The 23,334-nt window shown below is 47.6% G+C and overlaps 1 protein-coding gene across 3 annotated transcripts in view; it reads left to right on the top strand.

Moving 5' to 3' along the window:
- Positions 1-9,398: 9,398 nt before the first annotated feature.
- Positions 9,399-23,334, top strand: part of znf609b (zinc finger protein 609b) — a 163,207-nt gene continuing 149,271 nt past the window's right edge. For all 3 annotated transcript variants that reach the window (XM_072464893.1, XM_072464895.1, XM_072464894.1), the window contains exon 1: positions 9,399-9,544. The gene's annotated coding sequence lies outside the window, so the exon portion shown is untranslated. The remainder of the gene's footprint in view (positions 9,545-23,334) is intronic.

A 23,334-nucleotide genomic window follows, 5' to 3' on the forward strand; every position in this document is an offset into this window, starting at 1 on the left:
ACACTCACACACACACACTCACACACTCACACACACACACACACACACACTCACACACACACACACACGCACACACACACACACGTCATGTTTCTGTGCTTTGTGGGGAGTGAATGGTGCGTTCAGTCCCCACACTGTGATGAATACCTGCCCACACACGCATACATAAACACAACAAATACCTGGTACAGTCCGGCATGGATTTCCCATTACAACAGCTCCACTGACTCACATTTGTAAAGATTCAGTGAGAAGTGGTGGATGCAGCTCTGACCTCTGACCCTGGGGAGGTGAGAGAGCTTACACCACATACAAATGGACCAGGCTCTGTACACGACGCCCCGGCTTGTTTCGGTCACTAGAACGTCACGTCGGTCATTTCTTCCCTCTCTATCTCCATCGGGGTCGCACTGCTGAGACGATTTCACTGACCACATGTTATATTCTTTACAAAAGGGCAGAATATTTCAGCAGAGTACACTACTGTGTTCAGAAAGGTGTGTGTGTCTCAAAGCTGATGTGGGAACACTTAAAGATGAATAAAGCATACACACATACTTGTTATGACTTAATTAATCTAAGGCTTGTGGAGTTTTGGTTTTGTCACGGTAGTTTTAGATAACCATCTAATGCCTTAGATAATGATAAGATAAGATCATTTCTTGAACATCTCTTGAGCGCAGCAGAATGTGAGTGTGGCATATGCAGCGCGCTGTTTTGAATATGTAAAACAGCGTCGTGTCGCCCGGTGTAACAGACACATGATTATATGGAGAGAGGATTTGCATTTCACAACACGCCGGGACACACAGCGCTTCTGTTCCTCTGCGACGCCTCGCTGTTTCCACACGCTACATTTTCTTCTATTAATTGGGTCAGAATCTAAGTTTGTCCCAAATAAGTCGATTCAGGACACGAGAACCAAAACCCATTAGTTCCAGAGGCTCCCGGAGGAGACAAGATCCAAACATGTGAAGAAACAAGCTCGGCCTAAAGGTTAATGCAGAATACAAGTCACAATATCTGTAACTTCAATAATCCTGCTGTTTTAGGCTTATGCAAGGGTCAGTTTCATCTTATCCCTGAGTCTGGTTTCCTTCATCAACAAACCAACACTAAAAAATCGCTATTTCCCTCTTTTAAGATGTTTCCTAGAGGATTATGTGTATTTCAAGCACAACTAATTCAAGTCCAAATGCTGTCTTAATGGAGATTGTTGATGTGACCTCAGAAAAGAAAAGTGATTGTTAAAATACAGCAGGCGGAGCTAGCATCGCGGTAGCATGTAGCCTGCAGCTATTGTTAACATTCTGGAATATTTACAAATTCACTTAATTCTTCTCTGTGTCTTTGAGTCTGTATTTAGTACAATATAACTCGTAAAGTCTGTGTTTTCTACATTACAATGGCAGGATGTTCCCCACAGAGGTCTGTTTGAGAGCGGCTCCCTCGAAACCAATCTATCTGACTCAGAACATATTTTGAAGAGCAGATGCCAATAGTGACATCATCTCCAGTGAACCAAATAATGTCCATCAGAACATCTTGGACCACACTGACCACACTGACCACACTGACCACACTGTCCACACTGACCACACTGACCACACTGACCACACTGACCACACTGACCACACTGACCACACTGACCTGCTGAAGCTGCCTTCGTCCTGACAGTTCCAGACTGCGCACGAAACGCCACCTTTTCTCGTCTTCCCTTGTGTCGGAGGAACTATTGAGTTCCTGGGCATGTAGAACATCAAAGCAACGCTTAAGTTCTCATACTTTCATAAAATCTGACATAAATCCATATCAGTGCAGGACTTATTATGATTAAACTTGAAATGACCCATTAAATGTATTCCACCTTTTTTCACCTCATTTGTGGAGGTATTGCCCTTCCCAAAGCAGGAAGTGCACTGTTAGCATGCTAATGTTTGTTAGCTTTACTCTGATGGCTATGGAAGTTGTTATAAGCACTTATAATGCACTAGTTAGGTTTTAAAAATAATAATAAATTGGAAAAGAGAGATAAAACAGTCATAACCGGGAAGCGAACCCACAACTCTGAGGTGGTGAGGCCGTCCCGATCCACACTATCCTGGGAAATAAGAGCGCGATGGACATAAGACTTTTATATATATATATATATTTATATATATATATATATATATATATATATATATATATGTATATATATATATATATATATATATATATATATATATATATATATATATATATATATATATATATATATATATATATATATATATATATATATATATATATATATATATATATATATATATATATATGGGGTGGGGGCGAATATCAAACCAAGCCGTTTGCCGGGGTCCAAGGTCTGGGTGATATTTCATAACTATTATGTTAAGGGTGTTGCACAACCCTTAACATTATCAATTATACACTTAGGATAGACTACGAAACGTGAAAAAAGCATGTTATGGCACCTTTAAGTAATATTATTAGAAGGTAACGTTACTCATGCTTGAGTACAATTTAGATTTATTCTACAAGACTAAAAGGTGATGAGGAATGTTCAGTGTCTCTCAGAATGCAAATGCTGTGATCGTGTAGAAAACGAGAAGACGCAGAGGAAGAGAGTGGGCGGTATAAGGTATGAGGCAAGAGGCGTGAGGCGTGAGGCATGAGGCATGAGGTATGAGGCATGAGGCAAGAGGTATGAGGCATGAGGCAAGAGGCGTGAGGCGTGAGGCGTGAGGCATGAGGCATGAGGCATGAGGCATGAGGCAAGAGGCAAGAGGTATGAGGCATGAGGCATGAGGTATGAGGCATGAGGTATGAGGCATGAGGCATGAGGCATGAGGTATGAGGCATGAGGCATGAGGCAAGAGGCAAGAGGTGTGAGGCAAGAGGCGTGAGGCGTGAGGCATGAGGCATGAGGCATGAGGCAAGAGGCAAGAGGTATGAGGCATGAGGCAAGAGGCGTGAGGCGTGAGGCATGAGGCATGAGGCATGAGGCATGAGGCAAGAGGCAAGAGGTATGAGGCATGAGGCATGAGGTATGAGGCATGAGGTATGAGGCATGAGGCATGAGGCATGAGGTATGAGGCATGAGGCATGAGGTATGAGGCATGAGGTATGAGGCATGAGGCATGAGGTATGAGGCATGAGGCATGAGGTATGAGGCATGAGGCATGAGGTATGAGGCATGAGGTATGAGGCATGAGGCATGAGGCATGAGGTATGAGGCATGAGATATGAGGCAAGAGGCATGAGGCATGAGGCGTGAGGCGTGAGGCATGAGGCATGAGGCATGAGGCATGAGGCAAGAGGTATGAGGTATGAGGTATGAGGCATGAGGCATGAGGCATGAGGCATGAGGCATGAGGCATGAGGCATGAGGCATGAGGCAAGAGGTATGAGGTATGAGGCATGAGGCATGAGGCATGAGGCATGAGGTATGAGGCATGAGGCATGAGGCAAGAGGTATGAGGCATGAGGCATGAGGCATGAGGCATGAGGTATGAGCCATGAGGTATGAGGTATGAGGTATGAGGCATGAGATATGAGCCATGAGGTATGAGCCATGAGGTATGAGGCATGAGGCATGAGGCATGAGGCATGATATATGAGGCAAGAGGTATGAGGCATGAGGTATGAGGTATGAGGCATGAGGTATGAGGCATGAGGCATGAGGTATGAGGCATGAGGCATGAGGTATGAGGTATGAGGCATGAGGCATGAGGTATGAGGCGTGAGGCGTGAGGCGTGAGGCATGAGGCATGAGGCATGAGGCAAGAGGTATGAGGCATGAGGTATGAGGCAAGAGGTATGAGGCATGAGGCATGAGGTATGAGGTATGAGGCATGAGGCATGAGGCATGAGGCATGAGGTATGAGGCATGAGGTATGAGGCATGAGGCATGAGGCATGAGGCATGAGGCATGAGGTATGAGGCAAGAGGCATGAGGCATGAGGCATGAGGTATGAGGCATGAGGCATGAGGCATGAGGCATGAGGTATGAGGTATGAGGCAAGAGGCATGAGGCATGAGGCATGAGGCATGAGGTATGAGGCATGAGGCATGAGGTATGAGGTATGAGGTATGAGGCATGAGGCATGAGGCAAGAGGCGTGAGGCATGAGGTATGAGGTATGAGGCATGAGGCATGAGGTATGAGGCATGAGGTATGAGGTATGAGGTATGAGGCATGAGGCATGAGGCATGAGGCATGAGGCAAGAGGCAAGAGGCGTGAGGCATGAGGTATGAGGCATGAGGCATGAGGTATGAGGCATGAGGTATGAGGCAAGAGGCGTGAGGCATGAGGCATGAGGTATGAGGCATGAGGCATGAGGCATGAGGCATGAGGTATGAGGCATGAGGCATGAGGTATGAGGCATGAGGCATGAGGCATGAGGCATGAGGCAAGAGGCGTGAGGTATGAGGCATGAGGCATGAGGCAAGAGGCATGAGGCATGAGGCATGAGGTATGAGGCAAGAGGCGTGAGGTATGAGGCATGAGGCATGAGGTATGAGGCATGAGGCATGAGGCATGAGGCATGAGGTATGAGGTATGAGGCAAGAGGCATGAGGCATGAGGCATGAGGTATGAGGCATGAGGCATGAGGTATGAGGTATGAGGCATGAGGTATGAGGCATGAGGTATGAGGCAAGAGGCGTGAGGCATGAGGTATGAGGCATGAGGCATGAGGTATGAGGCAAGAGGCGTGAGGCATGAGGCAAGAGGCGTGAGGCGTGAGGCGTGAGGCATGAGGCATGAGGCATGAGGTATGAGGCATGAGGCATGAGGTATGAGGCATGAGGCATGAGGCATGAGGCATGAGGCAAGAGGCGTGAGGTATGAGGCGTGAGGCGTGAGGCATGAGGTATGAGGCAAGAGGCGTGAGGTATGAGGCATGAGGTATGAGGCAAGAGGTATGAGGCATGAGGTATGAGGCAAGAGGCGTGAGGTATGAGGCGTGAGGCATGAGGCAAGAGGTATGAGGCATGAGGTATGAGGCATGAGGCATGAGGTATGAGGCGTGAGGCGTGAGGCATGAGGTATGAGGCAAGAGGCGTGAGGCATGAGGCATGAGGCATGAGGCAAGAGGCAAGAGGCGTGAGGCATGAGGCATGAGGTATGAGGCATGAGGCAAGAGGTATGAGGTATGAGGCAAGAGGTATGAGGCGTGAGGCATGAGGCATGAGGCATGAGGCATGAGGCATGAGGTATGAGGTATGAGGCATGAGGCATGAGGCATGAGGCATGAGGTATGAGGCATGAGGTATGAGGTATGAGGTATGAGGCAAGAGGCGTGAGGCGTGAGGCATGAGGCATGAGGTATGAGGCAAGAGGCGTGAGGCATGAGGCATGAGGCATGAGGCATGAGGCAAGAGGCGTGAGGCATGAGGCATGAGGTATGAGGTATGAGTGAGGATTGGTCCAGCTCCTGAACCATAAGATAACAATAAATACATTTACAGTGGTGTAAAGTAATGGTGCATTATGTGTGCCACATGTTCACTCTGCAGCTGCAGCTGTGGTTCACGTCCTGATCCTCGTCTCATCTCCACAGAACATAACCTTTCATGTTTACTCAAGCCCCTCATTCAATGCTGGTGGTTTCCCCGGTAACACAGATATGATAATGTTGCCTTTGACAGGACAGAAGGAATCATCCTGCAAACAAACACCAGACAACAGACTGAGGGGGGCGCTCTCCCCATCCTCCACGCCCCGTGCACGCCCCTCTGCACGCCAGGATGTGTGCTCCTCGCAGTCACACGCAGCCGGGACGTCCCAGGATGTGTGCTCCTCGCAGTCACACGCAGCCGGGACGTCCCAGGATGTGTGCTCCTCGCAGTCACACGCAGCCGGGACGTCCCAGGATGTGTGCTCCTCGCAGTCACACGCAGCCGGGACGTCCCAGGATGTGTGCTCCTCGCAGTCACACGCAGCCGGGACGTCCCAGGATGTGTGCTCCTCGCAGTCACACGCAGCCGGGACGTCCCAGGATGTGTGCTCCTCGCAGTCACACGCAGCCGGGACGTCCCAGGATGTGTGCTCCTCGCAGTCACACGCAGCCGGGACGTCCCAGGATGTGTGCTCCTCGCAGTCACACGCAGCCGGGACGTCCCAGGATGTGTGCTCCTCGCAGTCACACGCAGCCGGGACGTCCCAGGATGTGTGCTCCTCGCAGTCACACGCAGCCGGGACGTCCCAGGATGTGTGCTCCTCGCAGTCACACGCAGCCGGGACGTCCCAGGATGTGTGCTCCTCGCAGTCACACGCAGCCGGGACGTCCCAGGATGTGTGCTCCTCGCAGTCACACGCAGCCGGGACGTCCCAGGATGTGTGCTCCTCGCAGTCACACGCAGCCGGGACGTCCCAGGATGTGTGCTCCTCGCAGTCACACGCAGCCGGGACGTCCCAGGATGTGTGCTCCTCGCAGTCACACGCAGCCGGGACGTCCCAGGATGTGTGCTCCTCGCAGTCACACGCAGCCGGGACGTCCCAGGATGTGTGCTCCTCGCAGTCACACGCAGCCGGGACGTCCCAGGATGTGTGCTCCTCGCAGTCACACGCAGCCGGGACGTCCCAGGATGTGTGCTCCTCGCAGTCACACGCAGCCGGGACGTCCCAGGATGTGTGCTCCTCGCAGTCACACGCAGCCGGGACGTCCCAGGATGTGTGCTCCTCGCAGTCACACGCAGCCGGGACGTCCCAGGATGTGTGCTCCTCGCAGTCACACGCAGCCGGGACGTCCCAGGATGTGTGCTCCTCGCAGTCACACGAAGCCGGGACGTCCCAGGGGAGCAGCCCACACTGAGGCCTGTAATAGTCAATAGAGAGGGGACAGATTTGTGCCGATGACATGTTTTACACTCACAGTCATTAGGTCCGGGCAGTGGCACGACACGCTCTGGGACAGGAAGTGGTTCTGTTTATAGTGCAACAAACACTAAATGTAGACAATAAGATACAAAATCATCTATTGAATCTTTCTTCCGTTCACAGTCAGTGGTCATAGCCTAAAAGAAGTCTATTCTCATACAAACACTCCACAAGCACCAGATGCCCTTCCTCATGCGATACTCCTGCCTGAACAGAAAGAATAGTTGTATTTCTTGAGTTGTCATATTGTATGAACATAAGATAAGATAAGATAATCCTTTACTTCTCTGACAATGAAGTATTTATAAAGTAGTTGTGGAGTATGTGAACCCACAGCATCTCCTTCTACTCTCAAATTCCTCTATTTCATTTATTTATTAGGGAAATGTATAACCTTTAGGCCCCGGTACAAGACGTATTTCCTTGTGGTCCTTGGGGGGCGGGGTCACGGGGTCATACTGATTATACATTCTACTTGACGCCACTTTACAACTATGTGCCTGGAGGATGGACATCCAGTTCAAAGCAGTGTGTGTGTCCAGTGTCTGTCTGTCTGTGTGTGTGTGTGTGTGTGTGTCTCTGTGTGTGTGTGTCTGTGTCCAGTGTGTGTGTGAGAGATGAATGGAGTCCAGGTAACACACACACGTTGTACAAACAGATCATTACAACAGCAGCAGCCGTGAAATGGCTCTCACGGCTCCCCTGGCGGCTCCCCGGCTCTCTTGGCTCCCTCGGCTCCCCAGCTTTCGCGGCTCCCCCTGCTCTCGCGGCTCCCCCGGCTCTCGCGGCTCCCCCGGCTCTCGCGGCTCCCCCGGCTCTCGCGGCTCCCCCGGCTCTTGCGGCTCCCCCGGCTCTCATTTACCTTACATCTGCATCTTATAGGCCTGCATATTAAAGGTACAATATGTAACTTTTGGGGTCTGCTATCTGCTTGTCTCCATGGAGATGGAATGCATGGTACTAAACTTGTCTATCTCCATAAAGACAAGCAGGAAATGACGCCTTGCCAAGTTACAGGTCAGATCGGTGGAGCGGCAACCCTGCTCCCAGTAAGAAGAGCAGCTCAACTAAACACCTCTAACTTATTAAGACAGATACAAGCTTTATTAATCTCCTCAAAAGGGGAAATTCCGGTGCCAATTCATACGCACAATAATATAAGACCATAAATACATTAAAAGCCCATGAAGCGCATGCCAACCATTTACATAAAGTGACAATTGTTAAAAGTGACGAGTGGGAGTGAGGACCGGTTATAAAGTCTGATTACAGTGGGGACAAAGGAATGAGGGTCCTGCCTCAGTGAGGAGGGGCCCCACCACTGCACTGTGAACACAAGATCAATAACGTTAAAGCTACTGCGGATTATTCCCGGCAAAACAAGCTCCTGGAGACAAACAGGCCCATCATTTTGTTCACTGACAATAGCAATAAAACCTTCTTGTGATTCTGGGTTTTATTAACGATTTTTCCTTCAGTTTGACAACTTCCTGGCCATAAACAGCGGCAGCTGTGATGTGACACATAGATTACATGTTACCTAGCAACCATATGGTAACAAGGGCCAAAATCGATACAAATGATCATATATATAGTTTTGATTTGACATCTAATAAAACCTAAAAGCTTAATTGTGTTAAATGTTTGTCAGAAAATGGTGACATGTGTGTGTAAACTGTTTCTGCATTTTAGATTTGATGTTGTTTATTGATGACAGACGGATTCTTCCTGCAATATTCCACTTTTCTTCACAAACCACCTCTTGACCATTATAGATATGATAATATAGATATGATAATATCTATATTACAGATCTACGTGATAAGACAGGTATTTAGCACAGGGAGTGTTCTACCAGACTAACTTCAGGTCAAAGTGCACTTGATTGTCTCGTGGGGCGGGAGAGCCGGCCACGTGACACTTCTGAGGACGTTACAAATCACTCAAGTTCAAAGTGCTGCTTCTTGTTACTGTCCTTTTTTTTTAACCTTGCGTAAAGTGCGTGAAGTGCGTGAAGTGCGTAAAATGCGTGAAGTGCGTGAAGTGCGTGGACGGCCTCCCTCCGCCCCCGGTGCGTCCTGACTCCAGTCCGAGTCTTGAGCTCCGTGCGCGGGGCCAGTCCGATCCAAGCGGAGCGGCTCCTCCTGGTTTTCCCCCGCGCTCCCGCTCCCGCTGCCTCGGCTCCACACGCAGAGCCAGCGCCGCACACAGCGCATCCACCGGGCGGACAACACGGAGGAATTCGAGCCGGATGGGATCGTACTGGCTCCGGGACTAAAACACTCGCGTGGATCGGAGCGGTGCCGGTGCCGGGTGTGGAGCACGGAGCGCACCCGCGGAGAACATGCCCCTCGGACCGGGCGTCCTTTCCCTGGCGTCTCCCGCAGCAGCAGCAGCGTGAGGCGGGCAGGAGTCCAGCGCCTGGCCTCGCTCCGCTCGCGGTTGGAGGATCTTTCCCCGGGAGGAGCGCGCTACCGCCGCCGCTGCCGCTGCCGCCGCCGCCGCCGCTGCTGCCGCTGCTGCCTTCGGGCGCCGCGCTGGTTCTTTATTTCCCACGGCTTTTATTTGATTCTAATTCCATTCCGCGAGTGACTTGTCTGTGTGGAGTTGTCGCCGCCATGGACAGAGCGGGAGTGGGAATAGGAGTGGCTAGTTAAGTCGGTAAGTGGCTGCTACATGTTTGATTTGTCTTTTTTTTTTATCGCGCGTGAGTGTTTATCCTCGTCCAGTCGTTAGCCATTTAACGCTAGCCGTGCGAAGCGAGCGCTGGTTAGCGCCGCCGCAGCCGCCGCCGCCGCCGCAGAGCCCGCAGCCGTGAGCCACTGTGAGCCGCCGTGAGCCACTGTGAGCCGCCGTGAGCCACTGTGAGCCGCCGCCGTGAGGAGCCGCCGTGAGGAGCCGCTTTGAGGAGCTAGCCAAGCCCGAGTGCCTCATTGCTTGACGTGCTGCCAGCGTTAGCCCTCTGGAAGTGTGTGATAGTGACAGCATGGTTAGCCTCTGTAGCAGTGGACACAGAGCTACTGCGAGCCTGGAATGGCCTGGAATGGCCTGGAATGGGCTTTAATACTCTCTAATACTCTTTAATAGTCTTTAATAGTCTTTAATAGTCTTTAATAATCTCATGTTGCAGGTAAAGTGGCAGATGGAGGCTGATGTTGAACTTGTAAGATATTTGTGAAACATTATGACAGGTTAAAGAGGACATATTGTGTCAAATTCACTTTTAAGATCTCACCATTGGCTTATTCAGACTTGTATTTGCATTGATTGTCCTGCGTTTGTGGCTTGAGCACTCCGAAAATGTCTGTTTTCACCTACCCCCTATCTCCGCCCACAGATTTGTATTTACTTAGGCTACATGTTTACATAGTTTTACACTGATCGCATGGTTTTAAAATGTCACACAGCCATTTTCCAACAAGAACACATAATTGAAAATTGGCTGTGAAATGTCTATTATTAAGCAGTTTAGATAAATATTGCGGATTACAATGGACAGATTTTAAAATAATCTTGGAACCTGGATGCAGCGGCTGCAGTGATGCAGTCGCTGCATCGGACCGTTGTGGTAAAGAGGGAGCTGAGCCGAAAGGCAAAGCTCTCTATTTACCGGTCGGTCTACGTTCCTACCCTCACCTATGGTCATGAGCTTTGGGTAATGACCGAAAGAACAAGATCGCGGATACAAGCGGTCGAAATGAGTTTCCTCCGCCGTGTGGCTGGGCGCTCCCTTAGAGATAAGGTGAGGAGCTCGGCCACACGGGGGGAGCTCGGAGTGGAGCCGCTGCTCCTCCAGCTGAGGTGGCTCGGGCATCTGTTCCGGATGCCTCCTGGGCGCCTCCCTCGGGAAGTGTTTCAGGCATGTCCCACCGGGAAGAGGCCCTGGGGAAGACCCAGGACACGCTGGAGAGACTATGTCTCTCAGCTGGCCTGGGAACGCCTCGGGATCCCCCCGGAGGAGTTGGAGGAAGTGTCTGGGGAGAAGGAAGTCTGGGAGTCCCTGCTCAGACTGCTGCCCCCGCGACCCGGCCCCGGATAAAGCGGCAGAAGATGGATGGGTGGATGGATGGATGGAAAAACCTGGAAAAGCAGCATAATTGGCCATGTCCTGAATTGGGGCTTTGGAAATATTAGGCTATTTTAAGTATTTCCCCACTGTTAACGTAGTGTGCATTAGCCTAAATCAGCCTTTTATAATAACACAATTTCAATAGCTTGTACTTGAATGTACACTATGTAACTCTCCCGTCTGAGGATCTATCACCTCCTCGTCTCCGTGGAGATGTGATGCATTATTTGTCCCTCAGAGGCGAAATGTCCGTGTTGCAACACACAGTTCACGGACAACAGGGGAATAGAATCATGCAGTGAGAAAGTAAGATTAATAAGTATTTAAATGTTCTACAGTGTTTAGGAGACAAGCGGGGCAAGTTACAGGTCAGATCTGTGGAGAGGTGAAACACCTGAATTTGAATAGCTGCAAATGAGTCTGTTGTCATACTGTAGGACATTCCAGATAAGGACATGAAATCTCCATGGAGAGAAGGAGGTCGTGGACCCTCCAGTGAAATATGAAAATACAATAAGGTTTATGAAGATTGTGAAGAAATCTATTTATTCAATCCACTTTTGTCTTTTGTGTGGGTTTGTATTCATTTAAAACCAATATGGCAACTAGCCTAATGGTTATCTGATCTCCAAGCTCCTGTGATGTCACTTCCTCTCTTGTGGACTGTGCGGTCAATTACAGTCCCATAAATATTAATGTAATGATTAGTCTGGAGCCAGAGATGTGATTTACTGTCAATAGTGTTATTTATTTGGCATCTTCACATTCTTGTGTTGATTGTCTTTTTGAATTGTGTGATTTTGATTTCATTTTGCCTTCTGCCAAGTGTGTGGTACGTTCTGTCAGCCGCGTTACTCTGACGACGGCGTTACTCTGACAACGGCGTTACTCTGACGACGGCGTTACTCTGACAACGGCGTTACTCTGACGACGGCGTTACTCCCACGACGGCGTTACTCCGACGACGGCGTTACTCTGACGACGGCGTTACTCCCACGACGGCGTTACTCCGACGACGGCGTTACTCCGACGACAGCGTTACTCCGACGACGGCGTTACTCCCACGACGGCGTTACTCCCACGACGGCGTTACCTCCCACGACGGCGTTACTCCGACGACGGCGTTACTCCGACGACGGCGTTACTCTGACGACGGCGTTACTCCGACGACGGCGTTACTCTGATGACGGCGTTACTCTGATGACGGCGTTACTCTGACGACGGCGTTACTCCGACGACGGCGTTACTCCGACGACGGCGTTACTCCGACGACGGCGTTACTCTGTCGGCCGCGTTACTCTGACGACGGCGTTGTTACTGTAAACAGTGTTTGTTTATTTTCAGAACAGCCTAATATCAAATCCAACTTCCAGTGCAAAGTACATGTCACAAGTGAGTTATTCACTGTAGTAATCGTTCTGGACAAATATGATTGAACATTAAACTGATGTTTTTGAGTACAGCCTCTGCTCTTAAGTTGCTTCACACGCGTGTTAAAAGTCGCAGCATTCAAAACACTCTCTGATCATACAGTGTCACATTAATGCCATATTTCTAGTGTAAAAATGCCATGAGAAGTCGTCCCTTGGGTGCAGCCGCAGTCCCTTGGGTGCAGCCGCAGTCCCTTGGGTGCAGCCGCAGTCCCTTGGGTGCAGCCGCAGTCCCTTGGGTGCAGCCGCAGTCCCTTGGGTGCAGCCGCAGTCCCTTGGGTGCAGCCGCAGTCCCTTGGGTGCAGCCGCAGTCCCTTGGGTGCAGCAGAGTCCCTTGGGTGCAGCAGAGTCCCTTGGGTGCAGCCGCAGTCCCTTGGGTGCAGCCGCAGTCCCTTGGGTGCAGCCGCAGTCCCTTGGGTGCAGCCGCAGTCCCTTGGGTGCAGCCGCAGTCCCTGGCACACTCTGGTACAATGTGGGTGTTGGCGGGTTTGGTTGTGTCTCCAGTATCTGTGACTGAGGTGATCCGTAGGGCCTTGTTTACTCGTAGTTGTGACTTTGGTGTTAAACTCGGGTCAATAATGAGTCTATACATAATGAGTAAGTATAGTTTAAGATTGGTTTTGGTAGCTTAACATTTTTGTCAAGATCTGTGGAGAGGTGAGCCCAATCATAGTAGTGTAATAGAATAGAACATTGATGCATTACAGCTCAGTTTCTGCCCTTCAGCGGGTGTCGTGCCCTCATGTGGTCTCATTGCATGTGTCGTCAGTCAGCTGTATTAATGATTCATTAGTCGTGTTTTTTCTGCCTGGATCAACAATTTGAAATTGCCAATATTCTTAAATGGCACTGCTTTAAATGTCTGTTGTTGATATTTAGTTTCATGAATATTCAAAACCTTTTAAATGTTTTTTCTTTAGACAAATAAAATGCTGTAAAATATCTGACCGGTCGGTATAACAAAAACTTGATTCCTTTTTTGTCACATGACCCAGCCCAAGAACCACAGCCAATTTCATTAGGTTTTGAAAATTTGGCAGGTATTACATGATTTAATAAGATCAGGATGTTCTCATTAGTCATTGCTTTATTGAACAACTGGTTTGGGAAATATCTTATTACAATTGTATATATGTGGGTCTGATCCAGGAGTGATCCATCCTATAAAAGGTTTCAAAGGTTTCATCTGTGTTTTAAAATGAAGATGTCCATCTGAAAGTAGTTTTCATTCTGCGCAGCTGGTGAGAAACTGCTTTGACCTGAAATATGAACTGCTAAACTAAACCATACATATCAGACCATATTAAAGCCCAGGTTTATACAGAACCAGACCCCGTCAATATGGCTTCTTTGTTTCTGAAGATATTTTGTTTCTTGCTTATTTACTGCTAATTGCAGTTTTAATTGTGACATTTAAAATGGGATTGTAATTGCACTTTGCACCGCTGCACTAAATGAGCTCTTACAGGGCTGGACAGGATCGTTCCCAACCCCAGAGTTACTGAACTGATTTGACCTGTCAGCGCTCGGCTTATGGAAAAGTCTATGAAGTGCTCTTTGTGTTGTGCCATATTTCCCTGCTCTTACTTCTCTGCTGCAGTTTGCTTCCTGTGATTAACCCGCAATTTGTTACAATTATAGTATGAGTGTAGTGCAGGTTACGAGCCTTATTTGAATGACATGCACTTTTTATACTCAGACTTTATCTAAGACTTAAGCAGGTTTATATTTAATGTAACGATTTTACAATTTATTGACAATGTCTTGACATTGACCATTTTGGTGCAGTTGTGTGTCAGCGTGTGCAGTTGTGTGTCAGCGTGTGCAGTTGTGTGTCAGGATGTGCAGTTGTGTGTCAGCGTGTGCAGTTGTGTGTCAGCGTGTGCAGTTGTGTGTCAGCGTGTGCAGTTGTGTGTCAGCGTGTGCAGTTGTGTGTCAGTGTGTGCAGTTGTGTGTCAGCGTGTGTCAGCGTGTGCAGTTGTGTGTCAGCGTGTGCAGTTGTGTGTCAGCGTGTGCAGTTGTGTGTCAGCGTGTGCAGTTGTGTGTCAGCGTGTGCAGTTGTGTGTTCGCGTGTGCAGTTGTGTGTCAGCGTGTGCAGTTGTGTGTCAGGGTGTGCAGTTGTGTGTTCGCGTGTGCAGTTGTGTGTCAGCGTGTGCAGTTGTGTGTCAGCGTGTGCAGTTGTGTGTCAGTGTGTGCAGTTGTGTGTCAGCGTGTGTCAGCGTGTGCAGTTGTGTGTCAGCGTGTGCAGTTGTGTGTCAGCGTGTGCAGTTGTGTGTCAGCGTGTGCAGTTGTGTGTCAGCGTGTGCAGTTGTGTGTCAGCGTGTGCAGTTGTGTGTCAGGGTGTGCAGTTGTGTGTCAGCGTGTGCAGTTGTGTGTCAGCGTGTGCAGTTGTGTGTCAGCGTGTGCAGTTGTGTGTTCGCGTGTGCAGTTGTGTGTTCGCGTGTGCAGTTGTGTGTTCGCGTGTGCAGTTGTGTGTTCGCGTGTGCAGTTGTGTGTCAGCGTGTGCAGTTGTGTGTCGGGGTGTGCAGTTGTGTGTCAGGGTGTGCAGTTGTGTGTTCGCGTGTGCAGTTGTGTGTCAGGGTGTGCAGTTGTGTGTCAGGGTGTGCAGTTGTGTGTTCGCGTGTGCAGTTGTGTGTTCGCGTGTGCAGTTGTGTGTCAGCGTGTGCAGTTGTGTGTCAGCGTGTGCAGTTGTGTGTCAGCGTGTGCAGTTGTGTGTCAGCGTGTGCAGTGGTGTCAGTGTGTGAAGTTGTGTGTCAGCGTATGCAGTTGTGTGTTAGCGTGTGCAGTGGTGTGTCAGTGTGTGAAGTTGTGTGTTCGTGTGTGCAGTTGTGTGTCAGCGTGTGCAGTTGTGTGTCAGCGTGTGCAGTTGTGTGTCAGCGTATGCAGTTGTGTGTTAGCGTGTGCAGTTGTGTGTCAGCGTGTGCAGTTGTGTGTCAGCGTGTGCAGTTGTGTGTCAGCGTGTGCAGTTGTGTGTCAGGGTGTGCAGTTGTGTGTCAGGGTGTGCAGTTGTGTGTCAGGGTGTGCAGTTGTGTGTCAGGGTGTGCAGTTGTGTGTCAGGGTGTGCAGTTGTGTGTCAGGGTGTGCAGTTGTGTGTCGTTGTGTGTCAGGGTGTGCAGTTGTGTGTCAGGGTGTGCAGTTGTGTGTCAGGGTGTGCAGTTGTGTGTCGTTGTGTGTCAGGGTGTGCAGTTGTGTGTCGTTGTGTGTCAGGGTGTGCAGTTGTGTGTTCGCGTGTGCAGTTGTGTGTCAGCGTGTGCAGTTGTGTGTCAGCGTGTGCAGTTGTGTGTCAGTGTGTGCAGTTGTGTGTCAGCGTGTGTCAGCGTGTGCAGTTGTGTGTCAGCGTGTGCAGTTGTGTGTCAGCGTGTGCAGTTGTGTGTCAGGGTGTGCAGTTGTGTGTTCGCGTGTGCAGTTGTGTGTCAGCGTGTGCAGTTGTGTGTCAGCGTGTGCAGTTGTGTGTCAGGGTGTGCAGTTGTGTGTCAGGGTGTGCAGTTGTGTGTCAGGGTGTGCAGTTGTGTGTCAGGGTGTGCAGTTGTGTCGTTGTGTGTCAGGGTGTGCAGTTGTGTCAGGGTGTGCAGTTGTGTGTCGTTGTGTGTCAGGGTGTGCAGTTGTGTGTTCGCGTGTGCAGTTGTGTGTCAGCGTGTGCAGTTGTGTGTCAGCGTGTGCAGTTGTGTGTCAGTGTGTGCAGTTGTGTGTCAGCGTGTGTCAGCGTGTGCAGTTGTGTGTCAGCGTGTGCAGTTGTGTCAGCGTGTGCAGTTGTGTGTCAGGGTGTGCAGTTGTGTGTCAGGGTGTGCAGTTGTGTGTTAGCGTGTGCAGTTGTGTGTCAGCGTGTGCAGTTGTGTGTTAGCGTGTGCAGTTGTGTGTCAGCGTGTGCAGTTGTGTGTCAGGGTGTGCAGTTGTGTGTCAGCGTGTGCAGTTGTGTGTCAGCGTGTGCAGTTGTGTTAGCGTGTGCAGTTGTGTGTTAGCGTGTGCAGTTGTGTGTTAGCGTGTGCAGTTGTGTGTTAGCGTGTGCAGTTGTGTGTTAGCGTGTGCAGTTGTGTGTTAGCGTGTGCAGTTGTGTGTTAGCGTGTGCAGTTGTGTGTTAGCGTGTGCAGTTGTGTGTTAGCGTGTGCAGTTGTGTGTTAGCGTGTGCAGTTGTGTGCTAGCGTGTGCAGTTGTGTGCTAGCGTGTGCAGTTGTGTGCTAGCGTGTGCAGTTGTGTGCTAGCGTGTGCAGTTGTGTGCTAGCGTGTGCAGTTGTGTGCTAGCTTGTGCATTGGCCTGTTAAAGACTGATCTGGGAAGAACCTGTGTGGAGAATGTAACTTAAACACTGTTTGTTTTGAGGTTGTGAGTGACAGATTAGCAAAAGACAAGAGGATGTTGTTCTCTTGGTTAAGCCTGGTGACCCCATGGCTCACACCGTCTGATGACAAAGACAGGATTAAGCTCCTCAATCCCCGAGGTACAGGCTCATTTAAAAGGCTTCCAAGTACCTGACAATACACTGGACCGGGACTGGGACCGGGACTGGGACCGGGACTGGGACCGGGACCGGGACTGGGACCGGGACTCCTTCACTGTGGTAACAAGGACAAAGTGCGACATATAGAGCTATGTCGGTTTCATTATGAAACTAGTTCTTGCAAAATGGGTAGATTCTTTAAAGATATTGCTGATATGTTGATTTTGAAGCTATGCAAGATTTGAATACCAAGTAAAGCGTTTATAATGCAAAGATGCTGCAAAAAGATAATGCACACACGCAGGACAAAGCGTAGAGTGAAAAGACAAAAACGGTGGTGATGAGCCACTCGACATCCACAGATTCTCCAGCAGCCTCTGTGTCTCTGTGAATAATGCTCATGGTCTTATCAAATACTGTCATACATTTTTCCTATTCAATTCTTTCACAATTTCTTTCCAGATTGTGTGCTTCTTCATTGAGATGTTCCCATTCTTCATCTGTTATAACACAATCACCTTCTTTCTCCTTTTTAGTTGTGACACATCTGTAGAATTGTTGTTAAGCTCAATAATATATACAGTCTTGAGATGATTCCTCTGGAGAGTTCGGATTTGTATGCTTTTATGAAGATAAGAAGGGTTATACTTGTCACTGTTAATTTGTCTAATTTATAATGTTGTAATTTCATCTTTCTTTGCTACAAGCTGCCAGTTCTGGAAAGCACTACACTCTGCCATCTTTCAGTGCTATACTTGGCCGTCCTCCCACATCCAGCGGCATCCGAGTGCATAAACCACTTAATATTTCCATTCTGAGCATCCCACCTCGTCTACATGCGACAGTTGTCAGAAGGCGCTCTTTAATGGCCTGAGGAATATTCTGCAAGCGGTTGTAGTTTTATAGCATCGATTGTGCGAGCTCCCGGCCGGCCCAGATTGTCAATTACCAGAGAAAAGAGCCCGGCGTTCCAAAGATTGTTGCACAGTTGCCGCTTTGCCAAGGAACGGTGATCCATCTTCTGTGGGATGCGAGCCTGGTTTGCACTCTCTTCTCCCCCACATCAGCTATAAAGATATTGTCAGCTTTAGTGGTGCAGAGCAATCTGGTGTTCTGCTGAATTGCCGTGTCATTTGGCTCTCCTTTTCGCACTCTTTTTAAGGATTCAATTGAAGAAGCGCATCATTAGATTTGGCTCCGTCAAGAAGCTTTCATGATTCACTGCTGCATTCATTTAGTCGCACATGAAAGTTTCAGTAGACAACAGGTTTTCAGTGTAAATTAGATTATTGTAATACATGGAATTGAAGTTGAATTGGAAACTAGAATTGTGTTACAAATTGAATGCTGTTTTCTAGTTTCTTCCGACCACTGAATGTAGAGTCAGTTCATCTGGTGCAAATATATACAATAACCCTCTTAAAACATGCTTATGTCACAAAAAGACAAGACATTTTGCTTTCATGGGGCATTCTACTGCTCAAATAATTCCAGTCTTTGCACTTAGCATATTGATAAATTATGATCTTGATTTATTGCAATTAGACGTGAAAGATGTATCAAAAACGGTGAAAAAATGTATGAACATGAAACATAAGACTTTGCTGTTTTTTTATGCAGAATATTATACAGGACAGGATTGTGTTTGTGGAGGAAATGATGGAACCTCAATGAGCTGGTGCCGCCCTAACGTCCAGTGTGATCTTCCAAACACGACTGTGACGGGAAATGTCTGCTCTTTTGACTTCATGGTCCATTCACGACATTCACACACATTTCTCTACATCATTGATGCGCTGCTAAAATAACCTCTCAATATTGTCATGGTGAGAATGCAAAAAATATAAAGATATTCATCATTGTCCATATTGCAGCTCTAATTGATTGACCCTCATTCAATACATGACAATATTCCAACAGAACATCTGAAGGAAGCGTCTGGACATTTGCTCAGCCCACAGACCCTCTGTAGGTCCATGCTCTGGGTGGCGTTTCCTAACACCTGATTTTGCAAGACTTGTGTAACTGCTCGACATATCGCCCTGACAATGGCGCAAAGATTAACTCCTTTTGGACAAAACAAAGCCGTGTTTCCAGCGCACGCTTCATGTCCAGTGCATAATAATGTCTGTTTTAAACCCTTTTATTCTGAGGAGGAACTTTCCCAACACTGTAGTATTTGTTGACACACACTACACACACACACACACACACACACGCACAACTCATATTCACTGGTATTTTCACACATTTTTTCACAGTTCTAATTGGTTAAATCTATGCCATCTGCTCCAATGACTTCAACCAGCCTGCAATAAAGGCATTGTATAATCAGATCATTTTTCTGTCTAATTAATCCATCTTGTGAGAGTGAGCGTAATAATGGAGGCTTCTCTCTCCATTCTACTGCAGTATTAGGCCTCACTTTGTGTTCTGTACATCACAGCTCTTGACTTAATATTCTTCAGTTTTTTTGCTCAATGATCCTTCGCATAGAAATCACCTTATTATTATCCTGCATCAGCATTTTAATCGTAAAAATGAAAAGCCACAATGTCGAGCCTGATGGTTTGAGGATATTGAGGACAAAGTTGATTGTCTCACTGTAATGATCTAAGGTGTATTATGTCCTTGCCACTCTCTAGACTCGAGCGCTACATTATCTACACGTGTTTGTGCTCTGTATGGTCTTTGATGTTTTGAGTGCAGGCAATAGGCAACTATACTATTATTGTCTAGGGAAGCAAGTAAGAATCTCACTGCATAGTTCAAACCGTTAAAATGTGTAAATGGCAATGCATTTCTTTGAATCTTTAAAGATGAATGCCAAATGGCTCGTGGCTTCGTTCGGCAGTGGCACAGCTTTATCGTGGGCTATATAAAGTAAAGGAGGTAAACACGCTGGTTTGATGCCGTATCCAGGGAAATCCACATCCGCTGTGCAGCTCTGGTTTATCTCTTTGTGCGTTTGTTTTGAGTTCTAATTGAACAGACATAAGAGTACATTTTTAATCATCTCTAATGCACAAATGAGATCCTGCTTCAACTTGATGTGGACACCGCAGGCTGTGATTGGACGGGGATTTTTACTAAGTACAACATGCAGTGTTTTTGTGTGGATATAAATTGCGACTCTGGACCTGCTGTTTCTAGTAAACTGATTCACTGCTGCGCTTTGTGCACACGTAGGACTGTTCTAAAGTCCATGTGTGTTCTGCAGTGACATGTCCTCTGTAGTACACACGTGCACAGCTACCTTTGTCCAGCTTATTGTTATTCTTGTCCCATAGTAGATTTAAATTGTTCCTCTTTTGACTTATTCATTGTTCATTGTTTTATGCTGCACCGAATCACCAAGACAAGTTCCTATGTTTGTGAATTTTGTTCATTGACAATGGCAATAAACCCTTTCTGATTCTCTGATTCTGAATAGAAAAGGTCTTGACCATTTGTGCCTGGTGGATTTGGGAGAATCGATCCACGACGTGCCCGGGTTCACGTGCACCTTGAACAATCAATATAAATTGGACAAGGAAATGAATCCGGTTTTCCTGGCGGTCATATAAAAGCAGTGATTCACAGTCCAGGGTTTCATTCCCGTTTAGTCCTAGTTTGTGGTCTGTGTGTAAGTGCGATCGCACCCTCAACCAAGACGTAGTAACCCATTTCTCAAGGTTTGCAAGAATATTATTAAAGCATGTTTTTTCTTGAGCACCCACATCACAACTATAACTACCGGTATTTGTTTAGGTCAACCTCACAGACCCAAACTATCCCCTGCATATTTGTATTGCAAAGTTGTGAGTCAAAGCTGTTGTAAAGCAGAGGTTTGTGCACTATTGAAGCAGAAGCAGAAAGAATTATTTTGATTTCAGTAAAAAGGTGCCAAGAGCAGAGCACATGGCTAATTTGTATAATAAAGTCTGAGTTAGCCTGTGAGTGTGCTCAGTTCTCTACATAAGAGTCAGCCACAGCCACTGGAGCTTCTAGAATCAGAGATTAAGCTGCTAAAGGCGTTAGCCGTAGCACGTAGCTCTGTTCTTGTGCTCTGCTCTGAGATGAACCAGCTGCAGCGCGCGCGCGCGCGCAAACCATATCACACTAATCCAAATTCATATCCTCTACCACAAGTACTTTGATCAACTGCATGCTTTGGTCCAGCCCTATTTGAAACCCAACTAATGAAGTTTTCCCAGGATCAAACTAACTCTTTTTGAAGGATCTTTTTGATGTTGCGCAGCCCTTAAGTGTCCTCTCCACACTTGTGTTGGTGTGATGTCTGAGCGTAGCCTGTAGGTCCAGCTCTTTGAAGCAGTGTTGTGTGGGAAATCCTTGGTGCATCAGAGCAGCAGCACGGGAGAGTGGGAAGTGCTCCTACTAATTACACCCAGAACAAATCTGAGAATCTGAGAATGTCCTCCAGGCGCTTCAAGGACAGTGTACGACAAACCAGAGGGAACTTCCAAAGGACGGGCGCCGCAGTAGCTTTTGTGTAGTTGGAGAGCAGAGGTTTATATTTATTTATTCACAACAGATCTATTTTGTTCAGGTATTTGTTTAAAAATCTACCAATATAGTTTTTTTTTTTTTTTGGGCTGATGTTGTTTAGCTCTGCGAGGGTTAAAAAAGTTACCCATACATTTATTTTGTATTTTGTTTTCTCAACACACAAATATAGCTCTGACAGTGAAATGAGACCTCTGTGTGCTGTCTGCATCTAATTACAGAGCGTTGTATTTTTTGGATGTGCACTTAAACGTGACAGTACCTTTCAACTGTTTCAGTTTTTATATCTGCAAACTTATTATTTACATAATGACCACCTTTTTAAAGACTCAGTTTATGGTAGTTCATTAACTTCTTACTTGTAATACTGAGAAACTGCTCCTTTCTATCTTTCTTGGTTGATCATTTTCTGCTTTTGCTGATAAAGCCACAGGAGATTATGCATCGGGTTATATCATATTAAGACACCTCCTCACATTTTCAGTCAAGCTGTTTCTGTGTTTCACCAGTGTCTTCGTGTCTCCGCTCTACTCCTTTAAATTATAACCTTTCAGCGTATTAAAAAGATACACAATGCATTACAAGTGTTCAATTCCCCCCACAAAGTGTGTGCTTTTGTTTCCTCAGGAGTCTGTATATTCCAGAAAATGCCCGTTCCACTCCTCTAAACATTGTGGAACCGTCATTACAGCGGTGCAGAGAAAGACATAGCAGGTTGTTCCCAGTTGAAAAGTACCTCAGTAGCTTTAATACAGTCTGTGGACATTTGTGCTGACAGTGGATGGCAGGATTGTTGCCAGATGCTTTAATAAATCACATTTGTGTAGAGCTAAAAGATGAATTTCTCTCAAAACATTGCGATTGGAATAGTTAATGGAGTGTCCAGAATGTCCTGTTATCTACTAAAGCTGCTGCTGACCCTGTACTTTAGACCTTTACATGTTCTGGAATGTAGGCTGATTCTCGTATTAGTTCAGAAGTTTATGTTTCATACCAGGTTCTCGTGCTCCTCACTGTGGTAGCAATGACCTGACATCACATGACCACGAAGCACTCGGCCCTCAGCTGAGCCCTGACCATAAAGGGTCCCCTTGGGAGTCGCAAAATGATTTCAGGGGGTCCCCAGGTAATGAGGGGAAAAGGTAAAGGCAATAGTCCCTAACAAGGCTGATGTTTGTTGTGTCAGTTGTTATGGGGGCCACACTGCACTACAGATTCCTCAAATAAGTATTCTACGGTGGAAAAGTAGGCACATTATGAAAACCCTATGCAATGTGTGAGATTTACTACTGTATTGGTAAAATAGGTCCTGGTACTCTAAGCTTCTCATAAGATAGTAGTCTACTTAATATTGTCCTTAATATTTCAGTATTTTCTTGAATCGTGATGCTACGGGGATGTTTGAGTGTGAATATTAGAAAACAGAATCGCACAGAAAGAAATGCTGTTCAAATGTCTTCATATTTCTCACCTCTGATTTGGTGAGAGCAGTATCCATCTTCACCTTATCCGGGGCCCAGAGTAGCACAGGTCAGAGTAGCACAGGTCAGAGTAGCACAGGTCAGAGTAGCACAGGCCAGAGTGGTCAGAGTAGCACAGGCCAGAGTAGCACAGGCCAGAGTGGTCAGAGTAGCACAGGTCAGAGTAGCACAGGTCAGAGAAGCACAGGCCAGAGTGGTCAGAGTAGCACAGGTCAGAGTAGCACAGGTCAGAGAAGCACAGGTCAGAGTAGCACAGGCCAGAGTGGTCAGAGTAGCACAGGTCAGAGTAGCACAGGTCAGAGTAGCACAGGTCAGAGTAGCACAGGTCAGAGTAGCACAGGTCAGAGTAGCACAGGTCAGAGTAGCACAGGCCAGAGTAGCACAGGCCAGAGTAGCACAGGTCAGTGTCCAGTGTCTGACACGCGACGTGCTGCTTCACCACAAACTTACTTGGAACACAATGTTTTGCATGGAAAATCTGACGCTTGACTTGTTGGCTTGGTTTTAATTTGGCAGCTCCATCAGTGCAG

Source organism: Eucyclogobius newberryi, unplaced genomic scaffold (genome assembly GCF_026437365.1).
Source record: "Eucyclogobius newberryi isolate DKJ021-1_F unplaced genomic scaffold, fEucNew1.0.hap1 SCAF_5, whole genome shotgun sequence".
Taxonomy (NCBI): domain Eukaryota; kingdom Metazoa; phylum Chordata; class Actinopteri; order Gobiiformes; family Gobiidae; genus Eucyclogobius; species Eucyclogobius newberryi.